Genomic DNA, 6611 nt, shown 5'->3' with positions numbered 1-6611 from the left:
TCTAAGATTTCAAGTGTTAAACGAGGATTCTATGTACAAGATAAATAATTTCGAAATTTCATAATAAATATAAATTTGAATTAAATTTTTACCAAGACTATTCACGCCAAATGGACCGTTGTAAATCGTCTAAAGGCAATAAATGATAACAACATATTATAATCGTTTTTAATTTATATACTTGGTGAATTTATTAATTTTTCTATTTTGAAGAATTTTTAACTAGTAGTTCTATTTTGGAATTGAATTAAAAAATAAATACAAATGAAAATAATTTTTCACAGTGTACCGCTTATAAAGAAATTCAAGTCCTCGAAATATTTTCATTAATATTCAAAAATTTACCGTGTTTTTGAAAATTTAGTTCCAACTTAATACCATTTCAGTAGTTTGTTAGAAATGTGAGTGCTTTTCCATCGGCAAGAACAATTCTACTTGAAAATGTATTACCATATAGTGCCAGTATCTTAATTAAATAAGTACTTATAATGATCTTATAAAACGGCAGTCTCTTAGTGGCTGCACAGTCATAAATTTATTCAAAATTCCATTATTTTCTTTACTGTTGCCTCTGCTGCCAAATAAAAAATTGTTATAACTTTCGAACTCTTTTAAAAATGTTGTCGTTTTACGTAATTCTAATTAAGCACTGCCAATGTAGGTATAAGTCCCGAACATACAAAAATACTCAAATTAATTTTGAATTAAATTTCACTTTCATATAAAATTCAGAAATAATAAATTTTTGATATATGATCGAAGATATATTGTAAACTTTTTCCTTACTCTTTCCCTTCCTTTCTCATTTTTCCTTAATTTTCAAAGTTTCTCGCCTTAAACTTTCATTAATGAGCATTGAAATCTTTCGTTCATACTTCGTATATAAGCATGTACAAATGACTTACAATTTTATTACTTTTAAAACTTAAATATGCCGCTATATTAAAGCTTTTACTAATTACTTCAAAAAAAGCTCCAAATTAAGTTTCAATTTCTTATACTTTTACTATAAAGGCTTTAAAGAATGAAAATTCGAAATTAATTAAAATTTTCATAATAAAAATATTTTATATTTGAAATATTTGAAAGTATGTGTGTGTGTCTGCTTTATATTATATTTGTATATTTATGTTTTGTAATATTTTTATGGCAATTTCTGTTTTTCTTTTTTTTTTATTCTCTTTTAATTTTTTCGCCTTTTTTATGAGTATACTCGTAACATGAATTTTTTTTTTAGTAACAAAAACAACCAGCGTACAGCAATGGAATATGACAAAAATAAGAAATAAAAAAAGGCAAAAAAAAAATTCAATTGCCCCAAATAATTAATAAAAAACTAAAAGAATAAAAAAAACACAAAAAAAAAACAACAACAAAAAAACTCAGTTAGTGGTTCGTCGCAGTGTACTGTCAGATTATGCAAAATGTGATACTAAATAGTTAAAAACGACAGCTTTTTTTTCGTTTTTCGTTTAATCTAAGAATGCAGTAGTAGTTGTTTATACTATAATTTCTGTAATACCACAGTAATACTAACACAAATAATACTTAAAAGAAGAAAAACCGGTAGAATGAAATACCAAAGATATTTTAATGAATTAAAACTAAAAAAAAAAAATTATGTTTAATTAGGGCTTTTTTTATTTTAGTTGCTTAAACATAAAAATGAAATTGAATGAAATAAAGAAATCATTTGGAAATTTTTAATCTCCATCTATAGTGGCACTATATGGAAGTGCCAAATCCCTAATTTAAAGACGCAAACCCTGTTACATGATTCATCAGGGAAGTTTAAGCTAGCCCTTAACAATAATGCGGGGAGTTAGGCAAGGTTGCCCCTTTTCGCCAGTCCTCTTTAATATTATTTTAGATGAAATCATGAGGAAAACTAATGAAGTTAGAAATGGCATCAATCTGGAACATCTTCAACACCCTGGGTGATCTTGAGTATTCGGATGATGTATGCTTCTATTTGAAGAATTTCTCCGAGGGTCTTCGACTGCTACGTTAAGTCAATAATTTTTTACGGCAGTGAAACTTGTCTCATGAACAAGAAAAACATTAACAGAATGCAGGTCTTCATATACCGAATATTCTGGACGAACAGAATTAAAAAAATATGGGACCTATGCAAGCGGGATCCGATAGAATATCAAATAAGAACGAAAAAATATAGATGGGTAGGCGTAACATCGGCAGGCCCAAGAATACATGTTGAGAAACCATAGAAATAACAGCCGCAGGCAAGACTTTGGCGGAAATAAGGTCTATCGCCCAAAATAAAGAGAAATGGAGAGGTTTAATCGAAGCCTTATGCTCCTCAACAGGAGTTTGAGGGACAAAAAAAAAACATTACAGAATAACTTGTTTATCATGAATATCAATATTCAACCAAACACAAAATCTTATCAACTGAAAACTTTGCTTTTTTATTAAAAATTTAAATTTTAATGTAAGATATACTCGTAATATTAACAAGACTTTTGAATAAAAAGTATTAGAAATGCACATAAGATTCGAGTTTTAACTTTAACAAAAATATTTCACTTGCCTCACCTAAAAAATTTTACCTTTTTTACCGAATATAGTCCTTTTTATAATTTTAGTTAACAAACACAATAGAAAAATTATCATGAGTCATCGCATTCTTATAACAACAAAAATTTCATGCAAGGCGTCAACAGCCCAAAAATTTCAATTATGAAGGATGTGCGTGAAAAATGAACATTCCTTTTAAGAATCACGTACAAACGCTTCCTAAATTACAAAAATTTTTCAAATAAAAAATTACAACATGGTTTTATTATTAAATTTCCAACAAATTATTAATATTATTCAAAATAATTTCATATAGAAACTGTTCTCATTAAAATATCAAATATAAACTAAAAATATTTAACAACACACACTCATCTACCTAAACGTACATTTTCCATAAATATTAAAAGTTACAATGTGTCCATAATGCAAACTTACATTTACATATATACTCAACATTTGTTAACTAAAAATTACATAAATTACAATATAATATATACAATCATTCATTAATACATTATAATTTCATACACATGTGCATTTCATGAGGCAAAACAACAGTCATAACAGAAAAATTCGACGGCTTTTATTAAATAAACCTTAATCTTAATTAAAAAAAATTCTTCATTATCTATTTGAATAGGTAAATCTATTTACCTACCATATACAAAATTTCATATATATAAAATATATGAATAATAATTGAATTTTTAACACATACATACATTTTTATTTACTTTAAATACCTGTCAAATATTTTAATGTATTTGTCTTTAAAAAATTACTATGTGTTGTCTTTAATAAAGGAAACGGTGAAGAAACAAGGGCTTATAATTATTACAGCTCTCTATTTTATTCAAGAGTTTAAAAGAAAAATTTGTATATACATGCAATTCTCATTTTGATTTACATGTATTGTGTAAATGTAGTTAAAGAATTTGAAAAAGAAAATGAAAATGTTTAAAAACACTCGGCAAGTTTGTAACTTTAGTGGATGTGAGTAACACAGAGCTATTATTGGTATTTGAAATATAGGAGTCAGAATTAAAGGTGAAATAGGAAAATCGGCGTAATGAAGTCGAAACTTAAGAGTCAAAATAAAGGTGTAAGAGACAAGAAGCCGAGGTCGAAGAATTGAAATAGAAGTATCGGAGTCAAAATATTTAGATTTTCAATTTCCTAATTTGAAAAATATGTCATATTATAAGGAAAATTTTAGATGTTTTACGTATAGTTCGAAAAATTTTGAAATAAAATTAAATCGAATTCAAATTGGAATCCCAAATTTTCTCTAAATCAAATATCCAGACTCCAGAACTCTCCATATAACGCAGCTATCTACGAGTACTGCCGTAGCAAATCTATTCATATTAGAAAAATTGTATTAATTGAAAAAAATATAGTTGTATTTTTTCCTTATCCCCCGATAGATGGCTTTAATAATGTTTTTATAATTTTCAATTTTCAAGACCCTTGATATATAAAATTTATAACCTAAGCTGTATTTCGGCAAAACGAAATTGCTGTTTCATTCCAGAAGTAATCACACTCATAAATTGTTATTGTTGTTTATGTGACTGAAACACAAACAAAAAAAAAACAAAAGATTTCAATGCTTTAATTTTTTTAATCAAATTTTAAACGAGAAACTTTAACAAAATTGTTCAGTATAGAGACAACATAATTTCTAAATTCAGGATTTTGAACCGAGATCTTTCGAATAAAAGGTTCATCATAGTTATTTGTTTTTATTTATAGTGCATTGGGTCACCTTAAATATTATTTTAATACAAAATTTTACATACTCGTTACAAGCTTGTATCCTATTGTTTTAGGAATTATATAAAATCAAATTTTATTCCCCGTCTCATATACATACATTATGTTAGACAAAAAATTCCAATACATTCAATTTTTATATTTTCTTTAATATTGTTTTTTTGCTTGCTTCTTATTCTTCATCGTGTATTTCTTTATTGAAAGCAAACTAAAAATAATATATTGACGTAAACGAGAGTTCGAGTGTATTAAAATGAAAACGAAGTCACACAATAATAAAACAGGTACTAATACACAACAATTTTTAATTTATACAGGTAACACAGTCTACCATTAAAATAAAATATTTTTGTATTTTATTATTCTTTTCTCTTTATTATTTTATTTTCGAAGTCTTTAAAGTTGTCTTGCTTTTTTTCCCATTTATTTTTTTCTTTTATTTCCACATTTTTTTCTTATATTTTTTTTTCTTTTCGTATTACTAAAGACTTGAGACTTGAGAAAAATACCACGTCGCAATTTTTATTAGTTATTCTCGAGTATCGCTCGTAATCCGGTGTTAAATTGAATACGATACGGATCGCGTATATATTTACTGTTTGGTCACATAAATACAAAAAAAAAAACAAAATTTCTTTATTTCACAGATTTTTATTGCATTTTTTTTTGCAAAATGAAAATTTAATATTGAAATTACAAAAAATACTCAAATGGATTTATAAGTGAAAAAAAATTCTTCAAGAAAAGCAATAAAAAATTTTTAATTTAAATACAACAAAAATTTATAAATATAAGGCTGACTAATATAAAAAAGAAATAAGCGAAAAAAAAATGCCTTAAGAAAATTAAATTTAAATTTTTTTTTCCACAAAGAGTTTTAAAATTCAAAGAAATCGCACAGACAACAAAATACAAAACAAAATATAAAAAAAATTGAAGTTGTGGCATTCTGAAATATTTCAGAAAAAAAATTCGAAAGTATAAAATTTTTTTAAATTAAAATTTAATTATAAATAAATTAAAAATTATATAATTGACTTGAAAAATTTAATATTAAGAAAACAATTACAAAATAAAAACACACAATAAGCCCGAATAAATTCAAAATTTTATTCAAAGTGAAATAAAGGATAAATTAATTCACAATAGAAAATAATAAAAATTCAAAATATTTTTAAATATTTGGTAAACAAGTTTTAAACTTAATTATTTTAAAAAATTCGTAAATTTAAAATATAAAAATAATCTCGAAAACTTTGGAAGAAAAAAAAACCTTATTTTTTTTAACACACACTCTTAAAATAATTGAATTTAATTTTTTTTGTCCTCTTAGACAACACACTAGAATATTTTGTTGTTTAATTTTTGTTTTCTATCTATTTTTAATTAAAAATAAATTATCCGCCATATTATTTTAACCAGGAAAGATATTATAGAAAAAAAAAAAACAAAAAAACATATATATTATTATTCTATTTTCTTTATTTTTCCTTTTTATTATTGTTTCTGTTATATACACTCAACACGGAATAATATATTTCTACAAAATTAAAAAAAAAAAACATAAGAAGGCACTCATCACCCATCATTGTTTGTAAAGGAATTCCAAAAGGAAAACGGAATGTGTATATGTAAATAAAGAAAAAAAATTATATACCAAAAATACAATTATTATACAAGCACATACAATTGAATATACGTAGTATAACAATAATTATATAACAAAAAAAAAATTTATGATTAATTTAAAGAACAAGAAAAATATTCTGCGTGAAATTTCAATATTTTGGTTTTAAATTTAAATAAAATTTTGGTTTTATATGAAAATAAAATCGAATTAAGTAATATAAAATATAACAATATTATACATTTTGACAGATTACTTGCAATTTAATATAACAGAAATTGCTGGATGAAAGCATTTAATTATATATACAAATAAATGAGATTTAAGATTTTTAAATTTAAAATACTCTAATTATTTAAACTCATTATCAATAAATATAACAAATACTTTTTATATGTAAAACAAATTCTTAATTAATTATATAAAAGAAAAATATTATGTTATGTTACTATTGTGAATTAAAATTATTAAAAATATATTTACCTATATAATCTCAATAAAATGACAGAAATATTACACTAACAAAAAAATATTCAACTGTTATGATGAATTAAAATGAAATTTCTTTGTATTAGTGTAGATCTTAAAAAAAAAAATTATCTATGTATAAATTATAAATAAAAATAAACTTAAAGAGTTAAGAAAAATTTTTTTTTTATTATTTTTT

At 24.0% G+C, this 6611-nt stretch overlaps 1 protein-coding gene across 1 annotated transcript in view; it reads left to right on the top strand.

Annotated features, from left to right (window-relative positions):
* Positions 1 to 4840: 4840 nt before the first annotated feature.
* The window catches only part of LOC129613027 (uncharacterized), a 55822-nt gene continuing 54051 nt past the window's right edge, over positions 4841 to 6611 (top strand). Inside the window, exon 1 of the mRNA XM_055526910.1 lies at positions 4841 to 5295. The gene's annotated coding sequence lies outside the window, so the exon portion shown is untranslated. The remainder of the gene's footprint in view (positions 5296 to 6611) is intronic.

Source organism: Condylostylus longicornis, unplaced genomic scaffold (assembly GCF_029603195.1).
Source record: "Condylostylus longicornis isolate FDR11 unplaced genomic scaffold, ASM2960319v2 ptg000080l, whole genome shotgun sequence".
In the NCBI taxonomy this organism is placed as follows: domain Eukaryota; kingdom Metazoa; phylum Arthropoda; class Insecta; order Diptera; family Dolichopodidae; genus Condylostylus; species Condylostylus longicornis.
This window is presented reverse-complemented; position numbering and strand designations above follow the sequence as displayed.